A 27,725-nucleotide genomic window follows, 5' to 3' on the forward strand; every position below is an offset into this window, starting at 1 on the left:
TGTGTTTTAATGGAGTCCATAACTTGTCCTCAAGTTATGGAAATCCAAGAGTCACCCTTGAATTAAAACCATTAAAAGAACACAAGAGTTAGAAAAATGAAGAGTCTTCATTTTTAATACTCTAATTAACTAATAAGTTACAAGAAATGAAAAGTTTTGAAAGTTTACGAAACTTGCCCTCAAGTATTGGAACAAGTAAAGTCTTGATTAAAACTTTAGTTCCAACCCTTAGATTTTTAAAAGTTAAAATTCTACCCTTATACTTATAATATTATAAAGTTATTAATAATATATATATATATATATATATATATATATATATATATATATATATATGTATGTATAAGATCAAAGTCGTCTTACCGCTAGTACGCCTCATTTACGAAGCCGGTCTATAAGGTGGGTATAAGGTTGTTTCCTATAAAATGTCAACTTAATGGTGTCCACTCTCACCCACCGCTTGCTTGACTGGTGGAAGGTCGTTAGCCGAACGGGTAAGACAAGGAATTATAAATTCTCGTTAAAAGTATAATGATTATTATAAAGTAACTAAATGTTTTATAAATTCCCAATCTTAGTTACTTTAGGAAAAATGTGAATAAGGTGCTAATCCATGAAATTACACTTTGCACCTTGTCTAAGTCGTTGGTGGAGCGTGTGTGGTTTACCGGCACACTAACTTGGACTTAACAAGGAAGGCAAAGGGTGACTTAAGTTTTTCATGAGGTCGGAAGGAGTGCGTGTGGTTTACCGGCACTACGATTAAGTGAAAAACATTAAGGATACCAAGTAATTTGCATGGTTACTTCACACCTTGTTTTGTGATCCTCGGTATCCCAGTCACAAAACATGAAGGGCACACTCAAGATTGAAACATGCCATTGAAAACTTCAATGAATCTCAAAGAATCTAGGAATTTCTAAAAGCCAAATAAAACCTAATAATTTTTATTTCGTTTTCATGGTCGAAATTGGTGAATCGTCATTCATCTACCTTTCAAATATGTTATAACTTGGATTACGACATCCCTCTTCTAGGTTATAATATATTGTGATTGGATCCTAGCCTTAATACTACATTTGGGTGTTTTATTAAGGACTATCCCTATATCTAAACTAAAGTTTTTCCTTCTTTTCAGATGTCTTCCAACAATGCTACTCCTGGCTCAAACCCTACTGGCTCCTTCTCTCTCATGAACCTTTGTGGGAGAGTCATCTTTGATGGATCCAACTTTACTGATTGGATCAGAAACATCAGGATGGCCACTCGTAACGAGAACAAGGAATATGTTCTTGACAAGGAGCTCAAGGTGCCTGAGCCAACTGCTACTCCTGAGGAGCTTGCTGAATATGAGATTCATGAAAGAGATGCTACCAAAGTGGCATGTATCATGATGGCCACCATGACAGCCGAGCTCCAAAAGTCCTATGAGGACTACTATCCTTTTGAGATGCACTAGGATTTGATGGACCGCTACCATCAAAGTGCTTGTCAAGAGCGATATGAAATCATCTCCTCTATGATCACAACCCGAATGAAAGATGGCGAACCCATCACAAGCCACATGCAGAAAATGCAAAGGTATGTGGATCGATTGATGAAGTTGAATGTGAACTTCCTGATGAGTTAGCAGTAGATATTATTTTGCACTCCTTACCTTCGTGTTATGATCTATTCCGCATGACATATCACATGAATATGGAGGAAGTTACACTTAGCAAACTTTAGGGACTCCTAAAGACTGCAGAATCAGGTCTTAAAGGTAAGTCGGTTGTGACCACTCCTGCTACTACTCCAAACTCAACACCTGTCCTGGCAATCGGGAAAGGTAGAGGGAAGAAGAGAAAGAACCCTTCGAAGGGTACCAAGGTTAAGACTCTTGATGGCTCGCCTTCTAGCAGAACCAAGAAAGGTTTCGTTACACCTTCTTCTGATCCCAAAGAGGCTGAATGCTTCTACTGCCACGAAAAGGCGCACTGGAAGCGTAACTGCCCAAAGTACCAACAAGATTTGAAGGATGGGAAAGTTAAACCCAACCATGCAGGTATTTACACTATCTCATCTAATAATTCACTATATTCTAACTCTTGGGTCCTTGATACCGGTTGCGGTATTCATATTTGTTCTGAAATACAGGGACTAAGAAGAAGTGAGAATATGGAGCATGGAAAGATAAACTTGATCATGGCGAATAGGAAAGTTTCACCTGTCACCAAGATTGGAGTTTATACTTTGTTTCTTAGTAGTGGATTTACTTTAGATTTGAATAAATGTTGTTATTCGCCAGAAATGGCAAGAAATGTTATTTCCTTTCATGCTTTGTATAAACAAGGTTTTACCTTTTCTTTTGATAATGAAACTGGTGGAATCAATGCTTTCTATAATAATATGTTTTATTTTAAAGCATTACCTTGTGATGGTGTGGATGAAGTTGTGTCTTTTGTAGATAAATTAGGGAATAATGTAATGTGTATTGATTCTACTAATAGTAATAACTTGGATAAAGCATCATTATGGCATTGTCGTCTTGGGCATATAAGCAAGAAACGCATAGGCCAACTCCAAAAGGATGGAGTCTTGGAGTCATTTGACCTAAATTCAGATGATAGTTGCGAATCGTGCTTACTTGGAAAAATGACAAAGTCACCCTTCATTGGTTCTTGTGAGAGGGGTGAAGGTTTGTTGGATCTTGTACACACGGATGTGTGTGGACCCTTCAAACATGCCACAAGGGATGCAAATCGTTATTATGTGACTTTCACAGATGATTACAGTAGATATGGATATGTCTACTTAATCAAGCATAAGTCAAAGACTTTCGAAAAGTTTAAGGAATTTAAACAGGAAGTTGAGAATCAATTGGGTAGGAACATTAAGATGCTTCGATCCGATCGAGGTGGTGAGTATCTTAGTACTGAGTTCCTCGACTATCTAAGGGAATGTGGGATTGTCTCACAATTGACACCTCCCAGGACACCACAGTTGAATGGTGTAGCTGAGAGGCGTAATCGAACCTTGTTGGACATGGTCCGTTCCACGATGAGTCGAGCTACCCTACCAATCTCATTTTGGGGGTATGCCTTAGAGACTGCCACCCATATCCTTAATCTGGTCCCTACAAAGAAGGTTGCCAAAACACCTCACGAGATGTGGACTGGAAAAGTTCCTAGTCTAGCCCACATCAAAGTTTGGGGTTGCGAGGCTTTCGTGAGATGTGAGACTCATGACAAGCTCAAACCTCGAAGCGAGATGTGTATTTTCATCGGCTACCCACAAAAATCATTTGGTTACCTCTTCTACAGACCTAGTGAGAATGTGGTCTTTGTAGCAAGGAGGGCTGTCTTTCGAGAGAGAGAGAGAAAGAAAGAGAGAGAGTTCATAAGCCAAGGAGACAGTGGGAGGCAAATTGACCTTGAAGAACTTCAAGTGTCAAGTGGTGAAGGAACCTCAAACCCTAGTAGTCAACTTGAGGAAGAACCTCCTGTTGATCCAATTATACCTCCAGTTGTACCTCTGAGGCGTTCCACAAGGGTTAGAAATGTACCTGAGCATTACTATGGCTTTAATATTACTACAGAAGGTGAGACACTTATTAGTGATGCGACACTAGTAGGTCTAGATGAGCCTAACAGTTATGCGGAAGCCATGGCAGGCCCTGAGTCTGCTAAATGGAAAGAGGCAATGGATAGTGAGATACAATCCATGTATGAAAATCAGGTCTGGGACTTGGTTGAGAATGTACCAGGTCGTAAGACTGTAGGGTGCAGATGGATCTTCAAGAAGAATACTGACATGGATGGTAATGTTCACACTTATAAGGCTCGACTGGTAGCAAAGGGCTTCTCTCAAACTCCTAGAGTGGATTATGATGAGACCTTTTCTCCAGTATCCAAGATTAAGTCCATTAGGGTATTGCTAGCCATAGTTGCATTTCATGACTATAATATATGGCAAATGGATGTCAAAACCGCTTTCCTTAATGGAAAGTTGGCTGAAGATATTTACATGAATAAGCCAGAGGGTTTTGTCAGCACTAAGTACCCTAATAGAGTGTGTAAGCTTGAGAAATCCATCTATGGATTAAAGCAAGCACCTCATAGATGGAATCTTTTCTTTGATGAGAAAGTCAAGGAATTTGGCTTTTCTAGGAGTGAAGATGAATCTTGTGTATATGTTAAGGATAGTGGGAGCATAGTTAGCTTTTTGGTACTATATGTGGATGACATACTACTCATAGGAAATGACATCCCAACTCTATAGGAAGTTAAGTCCTGGCTTGGGAAGTGTTTCTCTATGAAGGACCTATGAGAAGCTGCCTATATTCTAGGGATAACGATCTTGAGAAACCGGAGTAAAAGACTAATTGGACTTAGTCAAAGTACCTATTTGGATAAGGTGTTGATGAGATTCAGCATGCAAGATTCCAAGAAAGGTGAGTTACCCATCAAGAGTAACACTATACTAAGTAAGACTCAGAGCCCGAGTACTGAGGATGAGATAGCAGAAATGAGTCGGATACCTTATGCTTCGGCAGTAGGCTCGATCATGTATGATATGACCTGTACTCGTCCTAATGTAGCCTTTACTTTAAGCATGGTTAGCAGGTATTAGGGGAATGCTGGTAAGGCTCACTGGACAGTGGTAAAGAACATTCTCAAGTACCAGCGGAGGACTAAGGACTGGGTCCTTACCCTCAGTGGGAGTGATAACTTGAGAGTTGTAGCGTATAGTGATGCTAGCTTTCAGACTGATAGGGATAATTTCCGCTCTCAGTCGGGCTGGGTCTTTACCTTAAACGGAGGAGAAACCTCTTGGAAAAGTTCCAAACAGGAGACAGTGGCTGATTCAACTTGCGAATCAGAGTATATAGCGGCAAGCGAAGCGGCAAAAGAGGCTATGTGGCTAAAGAACTTCATTGGAGACCTTGGAGTTGTACCAGCTATATCGGAGCCTATAGAGATTTTCTGTGACAGTGAAAGTGCAGTTGCCTTAGCAAAGGAACCAAGGAATCATGAGAGATCCAAACACATTGACAGAAAATATCATTTCATCAGACATCGTATAGAAGAAGGACTTCTCGTGGCAAAGAGAGTATCATCGGATGAGAACCCGGCAGATCCCCTCACGAAGGGACTGGGTAGGGTTAAGCATCTCCAACATGCTAGGAGCATAGGGATGAAGGATGATATTAGTCTTAGTAGTTAGATAACTTTGAAATTTGTATAATGTAGTTGACATTTGATGATGAATAAAAGTTGTGTTTATTTATGAGTAAAGTGTTACTATCTTTTGTCAATCGTTTACTATATTTCTTTTGCATGTTTTGACTTCCAGAATATTTATGTTGTTTTACATATTATTCAAATTATCCACAGTAAGTGATATGTCGGAAGTAGATATGAAGTAAGACTGTCATGAGTTAGTTGTAGAGGTCTAAGATGTTGGACATGGCCTCAAAACTCATGAGTGCTCATAAGTTCTAAGTATTGGATTCAACCCACGCTCGCTGGTATCACTTCATGGAATTTATCTCGAGTGATCGCGAGACAGTAATATCATATAAGTCTTCAAACCTAGAGATATGACTTGTTAACTATGAGTTCCTTATGCATTGAACGTACGAAACCGCATTGGTAACTCGATGTTATAAAACGTGCGTTTGTGTGTAATTTAACAAGTAGTAGAACAAGCATATGAGTCGAAGCTTATCTGTTCCTTCTTGGATTACAAGCTGATATCTGGGCCCCTCGATGATTTTGTTTTGACCTATGTACCGGGCCCGGTCAGAACTAAGTTGATGTGTTCAATTAAGTTCTTTGTCAAATAAATCAGAAATCGGGAAACAAACTGCTGGGAAATAAACAAGACTATGTTCCATGTGTTTGTCCGGCTGATATCTAGTGCAGAGGATTATATGATCCCTTATCTGAAATGGCGTACCATCATCTTCTCAGTTCCGAGAAATCTTGAAAAGAGCTACAATTGCCGATCGGTTGCTGAAGTCATACTTGCAGTTAAAGTTATTAGACTTATCCAAGTGGGAGACTGTTGGATAAGGTGTCTAAGTCCATAACTATTTATGGTATGTACTTGACCCGACCCGGCATGGTCCATTTGGGTTGCATGGCACCATGCAATTGGATAAACTAAATGAGAGAAATAACACTTGTGGTTATTAATATATTATAAGTTCTAATATATTAATAATATTATTTAATTAGTTTGATCAAGAATTAATTTTAGAATTAATTAAGTGATCAAAAGATAACTAATTAAATATATGGGTTGATTATATAAATCATCCATAACTTATATAGTGGGCTAAGAGGCTCCATGGATAATCAAGTTGGGTTAAACCCATTGGATGCTCCATGGGAGTTACAAACCCATGGGTCATGGAAATGAAGAGTCATGACACATTAGGGTTTACATGGTGTAACCCTAGATGTGTCAACACTATATAAAGCTCATGTATTCTCCCAAAATCGGCACCACTACTAGTGGAAACAAAAGGGCTTGGCCAATTTTAGTGTGTTATACTTTCTCTCCAAGTTTACTCCATAGCATTTGGTGTTGTGTGAAGCATTTGAGGCATCACACTTGGGGTGCTAGGCTCACAAGGTTTCAAGGAACATTTACAACAACAAGGTATGTAATTCTGTCTATTCTTTAAGTTAAAATTGTTCCCCATGTATGCTAGATAGGATCATAGCATTGGAAATCAACTTTGCATGATAATTAGACAAACATAGATCCAAGGTTATTAGGGTTGCATGTACACTTAGGAAGTGTTAGGATGCTCAAAACCCATCAAACGTGAGATAGCACAGGTGGCTGGATGTAGTCAATGACTACGACTGTGAGATCCTTTACCATCCGGGTAAAGAGAATGTGGTTGTGGATGCCCTGAGCCACAAGTTGGTTGGACCTTCTGTTCCAGCGACATGTATGAGGATATTAGTGGACTCTCCACTGGTCGGATTGATTAGAGAGGCCCAAGCAGATGGTGTACGACAGGAGAACTAGAAGCTGGAAAGGATTAGGGGTGAGATCACCAGATTCGTACAAAATATTCTGGGATTGTTGAATCGTTGCGGTCGGGTATGTGGTCTGATGTTTGGTGGTGTCAGACAGATTGTACTAGAGGAGGCTCACAAGTCTCATTTCTCCATTCACCTAGGGGCCACCAAGATGTACCAAGATCTGAGTTTGAGTAACTAGTGGCCGTGCATGAAGCGAGAGATCGCTCATTATGTTGAGAGGTGCTTGAGCTGTAGGATGGTCAAGGCCGAGCATCAGTGGCCGCATGGCAAGCTACAGGCTCTGGAGGTTCCTATGCAGAAATGGGACAGATCACGATGGATTTTATCACCAAGTTGTCGAAGAAGACAAGAGGTTTCGATGCTATTTGGGCCATCGTGGATTGATTAACCAAGAGTGCCCATTATATTCCCATTCGGGAGAGCTCGTCGGCTAAGAAGCTGGATGACGTGTATATTCGCGAGATCATTGCTCACCATGGGGTTCTGGTCTCTATCGTCTGAGACCGTGATGTTTGATTCATCTCTTGTTTCTGGTAGAAGCTCCACGAGGAGTTGGGCACAAACTGCTTTTCATTACAGCTTATCATCCCCAGATGGATGGTCAGAGTGAGCAGACATCTATCATTCTAGAATTGGTGCTCCACCTTTCGAGTTCTACTGCTTGTGGAGTTCTACTACAACAACATCTATCATTCTAGCATTGGTGCTCCACCTTTCGAGCTGTTGTATGGAAAAAGGTTTCGTACCCCGGTCTGTTGGGGCGAGGTTCGTCACAGGGTGATAGGTCTGACTGAGGTAGTTCTACAGACTACTGAGAAGATTCAGCAGATTAGGCAGTGGTTGCAGACTGCTCAGAGTCGGCAGAAGAGCTATGTCGACTAACGCCGATCCGAGTTGGAGTTTAGGTCGGCGATATGGTATTGTTGAAGCTCTCACCCTGGAAGGGTGTGATCCGCTTCAGGAAGAGGGGAAAGTTGGGTCCCCGAAGCATTGGACCCTTTCGGGTTATTTCCAGGGTTAGCAAGGTATCATATAGACTGGATCTTCTAGAGGAGCTCAGTCAGATTCACAACACTTTTCATATCTCCCAATTGCGGAAGTGCATACTAGATGAGGAGGCAGTGGTGTCATTAGATGATATTCAGGTCGATGAGTGCCTCAATTATGTAGAGAGGCTTGTGGAAGTTTTGGAAAGTAAAGTGAAGGTTCTTCATAACAAGGAGATACCTTTGGTAAAGGTACAATGGGGGCATCGGAGAGGATCTGAGTGGGCTTGGGAGCCAGAGGCTAAGATGCGACAACATTACTCGGATTTGTTTGCTACAGTAGACTTTGAGGATGAAGTATACTTCAAGTGGGGGAGAAATGTAACATCCCGACTCCCATGTATAAATTTAAAGCTTTTATATTCATATTTTTGAACCTACTGGTCGAGTTGGCTTCCCCAACTCGTCGTGTATAAACTGATCAGACTGCGTGGTTTATGGAACCAACTCGATGAGTTAGAGGACCCAACTCGACGAGTTGAGGTTGTGCATGAAAACCCTAATTTTTAATGTTTGCACCTTATTTTAACAACCTTAAGTCCTCCTTCCAGCCTCCCTTACCACCTTCACATCCGGAAACAAACCCTAATCGAGCTAACCCCTTATTTTGTGTGTCTGAGGCTAAAACGTGTGTGTTTGGTGCATTTCCGGAAGAGACTTGAAGATTTAGAAGCTTGGAACGAGAAGGTGCTTGTAGATCGAGCATCTACATCGTTTTGGCATTCATTTGAAGGTAAAAACTCATTACCTTGCTCATTTCCATATTACATCTCTTCACTCAAGATTTTAGGGTCATTTATAGCTTATTCTTGAAGAATTTTTGGTATTGAGCATGTTTTGAAGTGAAGAGTTCAGATCTGGACTCTCTAGGCCCTTATGGACATAAAGTTGTTGACCTTAGCAAGCTTTGGCCCTTCTTCATGCATTAAACCTCTTCCTAAGACTAGTTTGGGTGTTTTAGTCTCTTGAAGCCGTGCACGCATGTAAAGTTGGCAACTTTATGTGATAGCTACACCCTAGGAGGATATATCTACAGTTTGTAGCCTTGGTTTCACTTAAAAGCGTATGAATGAGAAATAGGCTGAATGAACTCGACGATTTGCATAAGCCAACTCGACGAGTTGGTTAGGGTTTACCCGCCTTCTAGATTCTGAGTGAACACGGCGAGTGGGTGAGATGACTCGGTGAGTTGATAAGGGTTTTCCCGATCTGCTGGACACTGAAGAACTCGACGAGTTACTCAGGTAACTCGGCGAGTCGACTCCAGTTTTTAGTTTTGAAGTTCTGAAGCAACTCCACGAGTTACAGAGGTAGCTCGACGGGTTGGTCCATGTTGCAATAAGTTAAAGTAAGATGTGAAGAGGTTTGAAGTAGAGGGTCAAGTGTTGCGCCATGCAGCACATACGCAACAATTTTTAAGTGAGAAGTCTTCTAAAACACAAACAGCTACGAAGGGCCAAGTATTGCATGTATGCTATGCGGCACAACAATAAGTGGTTAGATGAAGTTTTTATACAAAACAAGACCAATTAATTAAATGAGGTTAATGCGTGTTTGATATCATTTTAAATTAAAAAGAAGCATATATATATATATATATATATATATATATATATATATATATATATATATATATATATATATATATATATATATATATATATATATATTGGACGGTTCACTTGAGATTAAAAAAAAACAGAGATCTTAAGATTCAACCTCAACCACATATTTCTTATTTGTCGCTCTAACACTCTAACGTACGGACAACAACGAGATATGTCTAATCATAAATGAATATACAGCAGAGATATATAGTCAGATATGATTATACATGTTTATATGTATATGTCTAATCATAAATGATTATAACAGTAATGGAAGAAGAGGCGGTGCTGGCAGAGATGGTGGTGGTATAAGTGACGGAGGTGGCAGTGGTGGGGTTGGTTAGTAACATTGGTGGTGGTGGTGGTGGTGGTGTCAACTGTAATGGTAGGAAAGGTGGTGGAGGTGAAATGAATAGGCAGGGCTACATAATCATTTATGATTATAACTAACTCACCGTGTCGGTAAGCCAAAAGGTTAGAGCTACAGATGTGAATTATATGGCTGAGATTGAATCACAATATCTATATTTTATTTTTAATCTAAACGGAACCTACATATCTCTCTCTCTCTCTCTCTCTCTCTATATATATATATATATATATATATATATATATATATATATATATATATATATATATATATATGGTAGCCGTTTACCCGTACTAAGCAAAGGGTGTAAATAATTTATTTCAAAAACTAGTTTTTAAAAGTGATTTGTTTTTTTACGCAAATAGTTCTTCAACCTCTTAAAGTCCTTATTATCCTCTTCCTTGCTAGTCTATCCATCTATCTCCTCTGTTACATTGTTGTTTCTCATGAAAAATAAAAACATGTGGTAGTTTTGGATGAAAAAAAAATATGGTGTTTTTGGTTAAAAATAAATGTATATTTAGGTTAGATCAAAAACACGTTGTTATTTTTTCTAAATTTTATTTTAAAAAACCTATACAAACAGTAATAACCAAGGAAATGTATTTTGTATTTATACACACTAATAAATTTTTTTAGGTTATTTGTCACACTAAAATCAACAAAATATGTGATATTATATCTATATCAATTACCAATATGGGCGGAAGTTTCCACCCAGTCGGTCACTGCACTTTCATAAATTACATTTTATAGACTACAGTTTAAAAATACTTTGTAAAATGATATTTCACATTCCCCTTCTACTTTTTAAATTGTTATTCTTACACGTTTTGCTTTCAATTTTATAAAATCACTTTCATCCCTTCATTTTGTAAACTTTTATGTTTATCTCCTGTATTATATATTCATAATCTAGTTTAATTAAATAAGTTTTGTTTGGTAACTTAACAAAAGTATTACTTTTTTACGTGCATATTTTTATATATGTGTCAAAATTTTGATGTGGTAAACGTTTCGATGTAACCTTAGAACCTTCATTTGTTACTTTTTTCCGATACTTGTTTTTTATGTACATAATAGTATAGTACAAGTTTGTCTACGTTTCAATGCGAATTTCTTTTAGGTTTTAATGGTTATTTTTATGTATGTTTTCTACTTATAAGTCAAGTCACATATAATACATTTTGATTATTTGAATTCCATTCGTTACCTAAAAAAATCTTATTTACTTATTTTTATGTACGTGTCTATAAATTCTACTTTTTTTAATGTTTGCATGCTCATTTTTATGTACGTTTATTAATTTTGAATTTGATCACATATAATACATTTTCATTTGACGGTATATATTGGAATTAGTCAATCGTACTTACATTATATATTTAGTAACCAACAAATGCAACGGTATAAACTTTTATCATTACAACCCACAAAATTTAACTTACAAAATAAATTGACATTGCCACAACGCATGACATGCAAAATCTTAGTTGATATTGTTTCAAATGTTTTTTCATCTTCTATTTTAAGTAATTAAACGTAAATTTATATTATTTTGTTAATAAACACATTCTTTTAAGTAATTTACAATTTACTTAAAAGTTTAGCCTTCAAAACACATTATTAAATTGTATATCAAATTAGATTATGAGTATTTATAGAGTAAACTATATGTAATTATATTTTAATAATCATTGTATTACAACGTTTTCTTTTTCTTTTAAAACAAAAATAAGAACTTTATGTTTTTCACGTTAACTTACATTGTATCGAAATCCAATAATAGAAAGTCTTTTGAAACCAAATAAAAAATGCTTGTGTATTTAAAATCCACTTAAACAAAAACTACAATAAAAAAATACTATTATCCGATTAAATTAAAAATGAAATATTTTAAGTAGTAAACCCAAAAAAAAAAAAAAACATCAACTTTCTTTCTCAATTCCTTCCGTTAACTCACCTAAAAATCAATTACTTCCATTAAAACATCTGAAAAAGTAAGGTTCAAATAAGCACATTCTGGAGTCGAATTAGAAAGAAGTATACATGTTACAGATTATATACCTCTTCATCTTCTTGACCTGTGAAAAATATTTAAAAACAGCAAAATAATTAGACTCTTTTTTTTCTCAGAAACTCAAGTTATAATTGGTGTACTTATGTGTTGCTACTAATAGCAATATACATTTATACAATTTACCAATTATAACAACATACTTGCTATGTTTTACTAAAAAAATGCAATATGTAACAACTAATAGCAATGTATTTACAATGTATACAAGACTAGTTATCCAGTGATGGATCACGCGCTATTAGCAACACAATAATATCAATATACTTACACACCAATAGAAAAGTACTTACAATCCACTTATATGGAAGCGTTATTTTTTAATCAAAAAACGGTTTTATTATCGGATTTTCTAAAAAAAACCAAACCAACTGATTTTTAAACCTAAAGAAGGATTTTTAACAAAATTTCACTTACATTGATCAATAATTGTAAAGTAGCCCTATATATCATATGTAATTGGTTGTGGTGCATCACCAACTTTCTTGTTTTTTAAAATTTCAAGATTCTGGATGTCGGGAAATGGATACTTGCATCTGATCAATAATGTTCTGGATTATCTTATACATATGTTATGTTTGCAGACCATGTCTTTGAAACCGGTTTAAATAAAGGGCCAACAATCAACAAACCAAAATTAATAGATGACAATACTTATCTTGCTAAAAGAAACTTAAATGGATTAGTAATGATATGAGGGTGGCTTCAGTCAATACTTAGCTTGCTATAGGAAATTATCACATTCATCGTCTCACCCACCTGCAACAAATCTTTTGTTGGCTAACATGGCATAAAAAGAAAACAGAAAAAACTATGTTAAATTTATCAACCTTATGTTCTCACCCACAATTCAAATCTATATGCTAACACAAAACATTTGATTCTGAAGAATCGTTGTTGGCTTAATCCAAATTTACACATAATCACAAATATTAATGTTAGGGACAATAACGAAAATATAGTGGTTTTTTAATCAATATCGTTTAATGTTCATCAAGTATGTGTCTGTAATTATAGAATTATTATTGATATGATGATCAAGTTTTATATAAAAGATTATATGATGTTGCATCTTTCTTCTAAAAAACAAACAACAACATACATAAAAATCGCACCCCATACAAACAATGACATGCACTAAGATCAGCACGCAGAAACATACGCACACACAGACAACAAAATAGGTCATTCATGGTGGTGTGTGGGTGTGTGTAGCCGGTTGAACGCAAAGCATGGATCAATTAGTTTGGTCTTTAGATATAAGTGATTAGGTTTAGAGTGGTGGCAGGGGACAGCTGAAGTGGTGAAAACAATGAAAAATAAAGAATGTACAATGCCTTATAATGCAAATATTGTCACACATAAACATCCGGGTTGGGATTTCTTAGTCAGAACTGTCACCTGCAAGAAAAAAATTAAATAACATGTATCTATTTTTTAAGATATTCAAAAATCCTCTCATATCACAGTTTAATATCATACATCTCCCCATCCATCTAATACCTCTATGGTTCCTTTGCCAATAACCCGTTACATGGATTTTCTCCAATGTATTGAGTTGCACATTATAAGGTCGCACCTTATGATCTGATGAGTCAAACAATTTACACACTATTTGTCAGCGTCAATGTATAAATCACGGGATATACTTGTATTGAGTAAGGATACAAAGAAATATATAATAGATAGCAGATCTGATATCTTTGTTATTAAGATCGGTTCTTAGTATAGATAAGATACAATCCATTCAATCAAGGGATATACTTGTATTGACTGGTATATATTCAACATTAGGGTGAAACCCTAATGTATCTCAACGGTTTGGTGTAATTAATCGTCTTTGTGACCGTCCATGTGACAAACCCGTTTTCTTGGTGAAAATAAACTCTATCTTGGTGAAAGACAATTTGGAGAATATCTTATGTTCTTTACATTCTGTTCTTTATTCGTTTAGCTTAGTTTGCTTTTGTTCTTTATATTTTATGTGTATCTAACCGATATAAACCTTAAATTGGTATCAAAGCGAGTTGTTTATACACTCCAGTAACATGTCGACTTCCAACAATCTCAAATCCTTTGGCCTCAACAAGATTCCTCCATTTGATGAGCATAAATTTGCAATGTGGAAAACTAAGGCCATGGTTATTCTTGAAACCATGGACTATGAGAAGCGCAACATTATTGAAAAAGGCCATCACGTTCCAATGTATCAATCCTATGGTAATAATTCTCCTCTTGGTCCCTTGAAGTAAAAGTTTGAGACGAGTTATGAAGATGATGGCAAGAAGCTACTTTGTCTTGATGTGAAAGCCAGGTATGCAATAGGAAACTCACTTCCCTATCACGTGTAGCCTCTTGTACAAAATTATGATTCAGTTCAAGAGATCACGGACACGCTAATATTGGCTTATGAAGGCACTATGTAAGTCCAAGACACAACCACTAATAACCTCAATCAAAGATATGAGCATTTCTTTGCTCCACAAGGTGATTCATTTACCCAAACTTTCAATAGGTTTAACTGCTTGGTTAATAATATGAGCAGGCTAGGAGCTATCAAGCATTCATCTCAGTTGGTTATGAAGTTTCTCGACTCTCTTGGAAAAAGTTGGGAACATCATGCTGATGTACTGAAGAATTGTGAAAAGATCAATGCTATGGATCTAAACTCCTTGTTTGGAAATTTGCGAAATTACAAATAGACCAAAGCCCTTCATAAAGACATCATGAAGGACTCGAGCAAGGAAATGTTTGTAGCCATGGTTTCTCGAAAGGAAGCAATGAAGGATGTCAACAACTTATATATATATATATATATATATATATATATATATATATATATATATATATATATATATCTATGATCAGCATGAGGAGGGTGATGAAGATCTCACAGATGAACTTGTTGTCTACGCTACACTAATTGTCTAGCGTTATGAAGAAAGCATGTCAAATGGGAGTCGAAGAGCTTAGTTTAAAGGTGAGAAGATCCACTACAAAAAAGATAAACGCAAGTAACTATTGTTGGGTTTTGAGCATTCTAACACTCCTTAGTGTACATGCAACCCTAAATACCTTGTTTCTATGTTTTTCTATATTATACATGCAAATAAGAATATCCAAGGTATTACCCTATCTAGCATGCAATCTATGATACTTGGGTAATAAAACAAGTTAGCATACATACCTTGTTGATGTTGCTTGACTCCATGAAGCTCGAGAGCCTAGTGCCCCAAGTGTAACACCTCAAATGGTTTACACAACATCATGAACACTTGGAATAAACATGAGAAGAAGACACTCCAAGCTCAAATTGACTAGCCCTCACATATGTATCACTTATGTCAATTTCTTGAGCTAAAGGGATCCTTAAATAGTGTGCACATTAGGGTTACACCACGTAACCCATGACTTTACCCATTCTCTTTTGAACACTAAATTAAGTCCAAATTAAATCTCGATCGATACTAATTAAATAACATGATTTCATATTAATATATTAGAACTTATAATATATTAATATGTCTTCTTCTCACAAAAGGTCTATCAAAATGTCTCGATGCCATGCAACCCAAATGGACCATGCCGAGTCGGGTCAAGTCTTACCAATTATAGTTATGGACTTAGACACTAAGCCAACAGTGTCCCACTTAGATAAGTCTAAAACTATTATTGAGTATGACTTCAAAACCTAACTAGCAATCGTAGCTCTCAAAAGTCGTTGTCGAACTCTGACCTTGTCGATGCACTCTGAACTTTGTCAATGACTTGTGATGGGTTTTGAGCATTCTAACACCCCTTAGGTGTACATGCAACCCTAATAACCTTGGATTTATGTTTGTCTAATTATCAGGCAAAGTTGATTTCCAAGGCTATGATCCTATCTAGCATACATGGGGAACAATTTTAACTTAAAGAATAGATAGAATTACATACCTTGTTGTTGTAAATGTTCCTTGAAACCTTGTGAGCCTAGCACCCCAAGTGTGATGCCTCAAATGCTTCACACAACACCAAATGCTATGGAGTAAACTTGGAGAGAAAGTATAACACACTAAAATCGGCCAAGCCCTCTTGTTTCACTAGTAGTAGTGCCGATTTTGGGAGAATACAAAAGCTTTATATAATGTTGACACATCTAGGGTTACACCATGTAAACCCTAATGTGCCATGACTCTTCATTTCCATGACCGATGGGTTTGTAACTCCCATGGAGCCTCCATGGAGCATCCAATGGGTTTAACCCAACTTGATTATCCATGGAGCCTCTTAGCCCACTATATAAGTTATGGATGACTTACATAATCAACCCATATATTTAATTAGTTATCTTTTGATCACTTAATTAATTATAAAATTAATTCTTGATCAAACTAATTAAATAATATTATTAATATATTAGAACTTATAATATATTAATAACCACAAGTGTTATTTCTCTCATTTAGTTTATCCAATTGCATGGTGCCATGCAACCCAAATGGACCATGCCGGGTCGGGTCAAGTACATACCATAAATAGTTATGGACTTAGACACCTTATCCAACAGTCTCCCACTTGGATAAGTCTAATAACTTTAACTGCAAGTATGACTTCAGCAACCGATCAGCAATTGTAGCTCTTTCCAAGATTTCTCGGAACTGAGAAGATGATGGTACGCCATTTCAGATAAGGGATCATATAATCCTCTGTTCTAGATATCAGCCAGACAAACACATGGAACATAGTCTTGTTTATTGCCCAGCAGTTTGTTTCCCGATTTCTGATTTATTTGACAAAGAACTTAATTGAACACATCAACTTAGTTCTGACCGGGCCCGGTACATAGGTCAAAACAAAATCATCGAGGGGCCCAGATATCAGCTTGTAATCCAAGAAGGAACAGATAAGCTTCGACTCATATGCTTGTTCTACTACTTGTTAAATTACACACAAACGCACGTTTTATAACATCGAGTTACCTATGCGGTTTCGTACGTTCAATGCATAAGGAACTCATAGTTAACAAGTCATATCTCTAGGTTTGAAGACTTATATGATATTACTGTCTCGCGATCACTCGAGATAAATTCCATGAAGTGATACCAGCGAGCGTGGGTTGAATCCAATACTTAGAACTTATGAGCACTCATGAGTTTTGAGGCCATGTCCAACATCTTAGACCTCTACAACTAACTCATGACAGTCTTACTTCATATCTACTTCCGACATATCACTTACTGTGGATAATTTGAATAATATGTAAAACAACATAAATATTCTGGAAGTCAAAACATGCAAAAGAAATATAGTAAACGATTGACAAAAGATAGTAACACTTTACTCATAAATAACCACAACTTTTATTCATCATCAAATGTCAATTAAATTATACAAATTTCAAAGTTATCTAACTACTAAGACTAATATCATCCTTCAGCCCTATGCTCCTAGCATGCTGGAGATGCTTTACCCTACCCAGTCCCTTCGTGAGGGGATCTGTCGGGTTCTCATCCGATGATACTCTATTTGCCACGAGAAGTCCTTCTTCTATACGATGTCTGATGAAATGATGTTTTCTGTCAATGTGTCTGGATCTCCCGTGATCCCTTGGTTCCTTTGCTAAGCCAACTGCACTTTCACTGTCACAAAAAATCTCTATAGGCTCCGATATAGCTGGTACAACTCCAAGGTCTCCAATGAAGTTCTTTGGGCACATAGCCTCTTTTGCCGCTTCGCTTGCTGCTATATACTCTAATTCGCAAGTTGAATCACCCACTGTCTCCTGTTTGGAACTTTTCCAAGAGATTGCTCCTCCGTTTAAGGTAAAGACCAAGCCCGACTGAGAGCGGAAATTATCCATATCATTCTGAAAGCTAGCATCAATATACCCTACAACTCTGAAGTAATCACTCCTACCGAGGGTAAGGACCCAGTCCTTAGTCCTCCACAAGTACTTGAGAATGTTCTTTACCGCTGTCCAGTGAGCCTTACCAGGATTCCCCTGATACCAGCTAACCATGCTTAAAGCAAAGGCTACATCAGGACGAGTACAGGTCATATCATACATGATCGAGCTTACTGCCGAAGCATAAGGTATCCGACTCATTTCTGCTATCTCATCCTTAGTACTCAGGCTCTGAGTCTTACTCAGTCTAGTGTTACTCTGGATGGGTAACTCTCCTTTCTTGGAATCTTGCATGCTGAATCTCTTCAACACCTTATCCAAGTAGGTACTTTGACTAAGTCCAATTAGTCTTTTACTCCGGTTTCTCAAGATCCTTATCCCTAGAATATAGGTAGCTTCTCCTAGGTCCTTCATAGAGAAACACTTCCCAAGCCAGGACTTAACTTCCTACAGAGTTGGGATGTCATTTCCTATGAGTAGTATGTCATCCACATACAGTACCAAAAAGCTAACTATACTCCCACTAGCCTTAACATATACACAAGATTCATCTTCACTCCTAGAAAAGCCAAATTCCTTAACTTTCTCATCAATGCAAAGATTCCATCTGCGAGGTGCTTGCTTTAATCCATAGATGGATTTCTCAAGCTTACACACTCTATTAGGGTACTCAGTGCTGACAAAACCTTCTGGCTGATTCATGTAAACATCTTCAGCCAACTTTCCATTAAGGAAAGCGGTTTTGACATCCATTTGCCATATTTCATAGTCATGAAATGCAGCTATCGCTACAAATACCCTAATGGACTTAATCTTGGTTACTGGAGAAAAGGTCTCATCATAATCCACTCTAGGAGTTTGAGAGAAGCCCTTTGCTACCAGTCGAGCCTTATAAGTGTGTACATTACCATCCATGTCGGTCTTCTTCTTGAAGATCCATTTGCACCCTACAGTCTTACGACCTGGTACATTCTCAACCAAGTCCCATAACTGATTGTCATACATGGATTGTATCTTGCTATCCATTGCTTCTTTCCATTTGGCAGACTCAGGGCCTGCCATGGCTTCCGCATAGTTGTTAGGTTCATCTAGACCTACTAATGTCGCATCACTAATAAGTGTCTCACCTTCCGCAGTAATATGAAAGCCATAGTAATGCTCAGGTACATTCCTAACCCTTGTGGAACGCCTCAGAGGTACAACTGGAGGTATAATTGGATCAACAGGTGGTTCCTCCTCAAGTTGACTGCTAGGGTTTGAGGTTCCTTCACCACTTGACTCTTGAAGTTCTTCAAGATCAATTAGCCACCCACTGTCTCCTTGGCTTATAAATTCTCTCTCTCGAAAGACACCCTCCTTGCTACAAAGACCACATTCTCACTAGGTCGGTAGAAGAGGTAACCAAAGGATTTTTGTGGGTAGGCGATGAAAATACACTTCTCGCTTCGATTTTCGAACTTGTCATGAGTCTCACGTCTCAAGAAAGCCTTGCAACCCCAAACTTTGATGTGGGCTAGACTAGGAACTTTTTTAGTCCACATCTCGTGAGGTGTTTTGGCAACCTTCTTTGTAGGGACCAGATTAAAGATATGGGTGGCAGTCTCTAAGGCATACCTCCAAAATGAGATTGGTAGCATAGCTTGACTCATCATGGAACGGACCATGTCCAACAAGGTTCGATTACGCCTCTCAGCTACACCATTCAACCGTGGTGTCCTGGGAGGTGTCAATTGTGAGACAATCCCATATTACCTTAGATAGTCGAGGAACTCAGTACTAAGATACTCACCACCTCGATTAGATCGAAGCATCTTAATGTTCCTGCCCAATTGATTCTCGACTTCCTGTTTAAATTACTTAAACTTTTTGAAAGTCTCTGACTTATGCTTGATTAAGTAGACATATCCATATCTATTATAATCATCCGTAAAAGTCACGTAATAACGATTAGCATCCCTTGTGACATGTTTGAAGGGACCACACACATCTGTGTGTACAAGATCCAACAAACCTTCACCCCTCTCACACGAACCAGTGAAGGGTGACTTTATCATTTTTCCAAGCAAGCATGATTCGCAACTATCATCTGACCTTAGGTCAAATGACTCCAAGACTCCATCCTTTTGGAGTTGGCCTATGCGTTTCTTGCTTATATGCCCAAGACGACAATGCCATAATGATGCTTTATCCAAGTTATTACTATTAGAAGAATCAATACACAATACATTATTTCCTAAGTTATCTACAACAGACACAACTTCATATACACCATCATAAGGTAATGCTTTAAAATAAAACACATTATTAAAGAAAGCATTTATTCCACCGGTTTCATTATCAAAAGAAAAGGCAAAACCTTGTTTATACAAAGCATGAACGGAAATAACATTTCTTGCCATTTCTAGTGAATAACAACATTTATTCAAATCTAAAGTAAATCCACTACTAAGCAACAAAGTATAAACTCCAATCTTGGTGACAGGTGAAACTTTCCTATTCCCCATGATTAAGTTTATCTTTCCATGCTCCACATTCTCACTTCTTCTTAGTCCCTGCAATTCAAAACATATATGAATACCGCAACCGGTATCAAGGACCCAAGACTTAGAATAGAGTGAATTATTAGATGAGATAGTGTAAATACCTGCATGGTTGGGTTTAACTTTCTCATCCTTCAAATCTTGCTGGTACTTTGGGCAGTTACGCTTCCAATGCGCCTTTTCGTGGCAGTAGAAGCATTCAGCCTCTTTGGGATCAGAAGAAGGTGTAACGAAACCTTTCTTGGTTCCGCTAGAAGAGGATCCATCAAGGGTCTTACCCTTGGTACCCTTTGAAGGGTTCTTTATCTTCTTCCCTCTACCTTTCCCGATTGCCAGGACAGGTGCTGAGTTTGGAGTAGTAGCAGGAGTGGTCACAACCGACTTACCTTTAAGACATGATTCTGGGGTCTTTAGGAGTCCCTGAAGTTTGCTAAGTGTAACTTCCTCCTTATTCATGTGGTATGTCATGCGGAATTGATCATAACATGAAGGTAAGGAGTGCAAAATAATATCTATTGCTAACTCCTCAGGGAAGTTCACATTCAACTTCATCAATCGATCCACATACCTTTGCATTTTCTGCATGTGGCTCATGATGGGTTCGCCATCTTTCATTCGGGTTGTGATCATAGAGGAGATGATTTCATATCGCTCTTGACGAGCACTTTGATGGTAGCGGTCCATCAAATGCTGGTGCATCTGAAAAGGATAGTAGTCCTCATAGGACTTTTGGAGCTCGACTGTCATGGTGGCCATCATGATACATGCCACTTTGGTAGCATCTCTTTCATGTGCCTCATATTCATCAAACTCCTCAAGAGTAGCAGTTAGCTCAGGCACCTTGAGCTCCTTTTCAAGAACATATTCCTTGTTCTCGTGACGAGTGACCATCCATATGTTTTTGATCCAATCAGTAAAGTTGGATCAATCAAAGATGACTCTCCCACAAAGGTTCTTGAGAGAGAAGGAGCCAGTAGGGTTTGAGCCATGAGTAGCATTGTTGGAAGATATCTGAAAAGAAGGAAAAGTTTTAGTTTAGATATAGGGATAGTCCTTAATAAAACACCCAAATGTAGTATTAAGGCTAGGATCCAATCGCAATATATTATAACCTAGAAGAGGGATGTCGTAATCCAAGTTATAACATATTTGAAAGGTAGGTGAATGATGATTAACCAATTTCCACCATGAAAACGAAATAAAAAAAATTAGGTTTTATTTGGCTTTTAGAAATTCCTAGATTCTTTGAGATTCATTGAACTTTTCAATGGCATGTTTCAATCTCGAGTGTGCCCTTCATGTTTTGTGACTGGGATACCGAGGATCACAAAACAAGGTGTGAAGTAACCATGCAAATTACTTGGTACCCTTAATGTTTTTCACTTAATTGTAGTGCCGGTAAACCACACGCGCTCCTTCCGACCTCATGAAAAACTTAAGTCACCCTTTTCCTTCCTTGTTAAATCCAAGTTAGTGTGCCGGTAAACCACACACGCTCCACCAACGACTTAGACAAGGTGCAAAGTGTAATTTCATGGATTAGAACCTTATTCACATTTTTCCTAAAGTAACTAAGATTGGGAATTTATAAAACATTTAGTTACTTTATAATAATCATTATACTTTTAATGAGAATTTATAAGTCCTTGTCTTACCCGTTCGGCTAACGACCTTCCACCAGTCAAGCAAGTGGTGGGTGAGAGTGGACACCCATTAAGTTGCCATTTTATAGGCAACAACCTTATACCCACCTTATAGATCGGCTTCGTGAATGATGCGTACTAGCGGTAAGACGACTTTGATCTTATACATACATATATATATATATATATATATATATATATATATATATATATATGATTAATAACTTTATAATATTATAAGTATAAGGGTAGAATTTTAACTTTTAAAAATCTAAGGGTTGGAACTAAAGTTTTAATCAAGACTTTACTTGTTCCAAAACTTGAGGGAAAGTTTTGTAAACTTTCAAAACTTTTCATTTCTTGTAACTTATGAGTTAATTAGAGTATTAAAAATGAAGACTTTTCATTTTTCTAACTCTTGTGTTCTTTTAATGGTTTTAATTCAAGGGTGACTCTTGGATTTCCATAACTTGAGGACAAGTTATGGACTCCATTAAAACACATTATGATCAAGAATTAAACTACCAAGTAGGTTACAAGTAATTCCTATAATCATCTAAATCCATAAGATCAAGAACATGAATATTCATATCAAAGTTTCAAGACCATATGAACACATATAATCATGAAAAATTGATATTTGCCATTGTAAATGGATTAGAACAAACATTACACCATCTAAAACAAGTTTAATAACACCAAAACAGTTTAGGGTAATGTTTCTAGTCCATTTCCAGCAGCAAAGGTCAAAAATCTGCACTCTGTCGTTCATACTCGCCGAGTGCATGAACCTACTCGGCGAGTAGGTTGAAGATACAAGTGAACTCGGCGAGTCCCCCCATTGACTCAGCGAGTTCATCAGGCAGACAACAAGTTTTTCGACTTTTTTCAACTTTTTAGCACAAATAACAAACAAACAAGCCTAGCCTCTGATACCACTGATGGGGTTTGAGCATTCTAACACTTCGTAAGTGTACATGCAACCCTAATAACCTTGGATATATGTTTGTCTAATTATCATGGAAAGTTTATTTCCAAGGCAAGGATCCTATCTAGCATACATGGGGAACAATTTTAACTTGTTGTTGTAATGTTCCTTGAAACCTTGTGACCCTAGCACCCCAAGTGTGATGCCTCAACTGGTTCACACAACACCAAATGCTATGGAGTAAACTTGGAGAGAAAGTATAAGACACTAAAATCGGCCAAGCCCTCTTGTTTAATTAGTAGTAGTGTCGATTTTGGGAGAATACATGAGCTTTATATAGTGTTGACACATCTAGGGTTACACCATGTAAACCCTAATGTGTCATGACTCTTCATTTCCATGACCCATGGGTTTGTAACTCCCATGGAGCCTCCATGGAGCATCCAACGGGTTTAACCCAACTTGATTATCCATGGAGCCTCTTAGCCCACTATATAAGTTATGGATGATTTACATAATCAACTCATATATTTAATTAGTTATCTTTTGATCACTTAACTAATTCTAAAATTAATTCTTGACCAAACTAATTAAATAGTATTATTAATATATTAGAACTTATAATATATTAATAAACAAAAGTGTTATTTCTCTCATTTAGTTTATCCAATTGCATGGTGCCATGCAACCCAAATGGACCATGTCGGTTCGGGTCAAGTACATACCAAAAATAGTTATGGACTTAGACACCTTATCCAACAACTTGTCCATTAGATAACAGATCATATATTCCTCCATTCTAGATATCATATGGACAGAGAAATGGATTTTAATCATTCTCTCTGTCCATCTGATGTTTCCCGATTTCCGATATATGATGACCGACTAGTTGAAAAAATCAAATCAGTCCAGGCTTGGCCATGCACTTAGGAGTGCCATCACCAAATCATATAGTAGCCCACATATATTGCTTTTATCCCATTAAGGGTAAAAGGAATGGATAAACTTTGACTCATATGCTTCTACAAACTACTTGTTGAATTATACATAAAGGCACGTTTTATAACATCGAGTTACCAATGCGTTTTCATGCAATCAATGTATAACCAACTCACAGTCAGCAACTCATATCTCTAGGTTTGAAGAATATAAAATATTATAGTCTCATGATCACTCATGATAAAATCCATGAAGTGATTCAAATGAGCGTAGGTTTAATCCAATACTCAGAACTTATGAGCACTCATGAATGTTGTAGCAACCATTGCTATGTCTAATGCACATTACACAAATCATACAACCCAAATTCATGACAGTGTTACTTCATATCTACTTCCAACATATGAATGACTGTGGATGGTTTGAATAACTTAGTCATTCAGGAAGAACGACCCATTTATTTTGGAAGTCAATATATGCAAATTGAAACACAAGAATAATACTTAATCCTGTATAGTCCCAAAGTCTCGAGTGTAAATAAAAACCCTTTTATCTAAGCACCATATTGATTACTCATTATTCATGTTTCGATTAATCAACTTAATACTTGAATTAAAACAGTAGTGATGCCATGCTCCAAGCATGCACATTATGTTTGTCTAAACAATAGCTCTGCCATACTCCAAGTATGCACACTATGTTGACATATGGTCCTCTCTTTGTGAAACAGATCGATTGACAACATTTCAATGATTCTTATTTCACAATTCCAATCCTTATTGTAAATGTAAGAATACTAAACTCTTGCCATTTACTATAATCTGTTAGATTCTAAACTTGTATGCAATGATCCCCTTGAATGACTATGCACTAAATCACAAAGACTTGGAAACAGACATTACAAAGTATTCCAATGGAAAGCAATCCCATGGAAATGAAATCTCAAATTCAAAGTACATGCCTTTGAACATCCTTCTTTGCATTAAGTTTTCTAATCATACACAGATTCAAAGAATAACTTCAACCTATGGAAACAATTCCACATTACCATTTTGACTATCACCTCTGAACAAGAATTGCATCTTTTTAGAATATGTCAATATGGTACTAACTATATACTTCCAATTTTCCATGAGCAACCAATCTTTGGTAAACCTCAGATTGTCCTCGACAATTGCTTAATCATTTAGTCATATCCAGTTCTATTCCTTTTTCCCACCTAATGTCCTTGGCATTTGGAAAATTTAGAATGTATAAATATTATAGCACATGTAATCAAACCTATACCCAAAGTATATGGTACATGATTCATGCCATAAATTATTTTATTTTCCATGCTCTCAAAATTCGAACTATGAAGAGATATACCATAATCATAATCGAAATTTGAGAACACAACATATATAGAATTTCCTTATGTTGAACCATTCCAACATAACATTCATATATATCCTTGACTAAAGTTGATTAAAATCTAAATCTAAGCTTGTAGAATTGAAATGAAGTATAAAATCCTCTCCCTTAATTATAGGAAACCAGTTTTTAAAGAGAATTGAAACTTTTGTTTTCTATACTTAACATTGCTAACTTGCAATACTTAACATAATAATCATGCTACCACTAGCATAATGATTACTAATTTAACTAGCATAACACTTTATGCTACCACTAGCTTTGACATGTACTCAGAAATCAACTAGAGTTCTAGAAATCAATACTTTATTTACTTTCTTACCAAAGTTCAGATTCCTGATATGAGATGCTTTGATAAAACTTTATCAAAATCATACGCCTTTCCTTAGATAGCTCACATGTGTGTCTAAACCTTTTACCATTCTCACTAGTTAGTGTGTCGGTTAACCACACACGCTCCACTAATGACATGAGAATGCAAACATCACAATTGCTATCCACTTTAAATCTACTTAGTGAAAGAGTTTCATCACTATCATTTTCACGAATCGGAGAGAAACCTTATGAAACTTAGATTTTATGGTGTAAGTGTTCATATCCATGTGAATTTGTCAAAACCATAATCACAAGAAAAGGTTAGTGGCAAATCCAAACACATATAGACTGAACTTGTTCAATCTTAATTTCTTGCCATCCGGCAGCACAAGGGCCTACCATTGCTTCCAGGTTGTTATGAAAACAATTGAGAACTCATAGAAATCACATGCCTAGTCAACTTTAATTGGAATGGGAATAAAACAAGAATATTTCAACATGATTGGTTACAAACCTCAAGTCGTGGGCTAGTGATTAACAACACTCTTGATTAGTTCTTGAAACTATTTCAGGATCTTTAAGACTCCCACTATCCTCTTGACATATAAGACTCTCTTTTTCAAGAACCATTCCTTGACAAAACAAATATTCAAGTGTTAGTGCGGATTCTTGTCAAGTTACACACTTCTCACTATTGGTCTTAATTGGTTTTTGTTATCCAAAACATCACAACTTACCAATATCAAATGTACAAGAATAGGAAACATCTTACTCTACATTTGACCAGTGTTATAAACTTTCAAAAGATTATGTCACTCAAGTTACAATCTTGGAGTATGACTCTAAGATTTGATTTTGGAACGAAGTATGATTTATCTTTTGATTTCACCATTTCAACAATTCATGATTCCTTTCCTTAGCCAAACAAATGAACTAAGGTGTCCTTAGAGGATCAATTGTGATATGGTTTTATAATCACTAAGATAATCATAAAACAAGATACTAAAGTACTCTCCCATCTCTTCAGATTGAAGAAACCTTTATCTTCCCGCCTTATTTGATTCTTCTTATCCGTTCTGACATACATTGAAACCTTTCCAATGTTTCAGAATTACTCTTAAAATTTTAAGCATAACCATATTTACTAAACTTTAGTAAATCATAACGAATAATGTTATCAACCTTGGTGGTGGACTTGACCAGTGCACAAGAATGTGTACTCGATCCCTTAGTCCTTCACTTGACTCATATATACATGTGAATAAGGAATTAGTCTTAATTTTCCAAAGCTGAAAGTTCTCATTCATCATACTATACAACTTGCATGATTCCACGTTTCTATCCAACTGAACCTTAGGTGATGAGAATCTTTCCTTATTTGGTAAATTATGATACTACCACAAATGAAAGAATCAAATCCATTTACCAATATTGCTTATCAATGGAAACATATAAACAACAATTTTTTTCACAAAAGCCATTGTAAGGATACTTAAAATAAATAAAAACAAAAATTTTCTTTTATTTTAAAAACTTGCGGAAAAACTTATCCTTACAATGCAAATACGTATGAAAACATTGTTGTTATCTATTCCTAAGTAATATACCATAACTCTTAAGCAACAGCTCAAAATTCTAATCATCGGACCATGCGATCAAAATCCATCTATTCGCGATCAGAATCAGCATAATCATTCATTAAACTTATTTTGATCCTTCCAAAACATCAAAATGTAATTACATTACATCATGCATTAAGAATCTCAAAAAGAGACTTAATAGAGTAAGATAATGGAGTTTACCCGAAGCAAAGTAAAACTTTTTGACTTTACCTTCCTTATGAAATTTCAGGTAAATTGGGCAGCTTCACAACCAATGTCCCTTTTATTGGCAAAAGGAATATATGGAATCTTTGGA

This window comes from Lactuca serriola, chromosome 4, assembly GCF_051521515.1.
Source record: "Lactuca serriola cultivar US96UC23 chromosome 4, Lser_US96UC23_V15, whole genome shotgun sequence".
Lineage (NCBI taxonomy): Eukaryota > Viridiplantae > Streptophyta > Magnoliopsida > Asterales > Asteraceae > Lactuca > Lactuca serriola.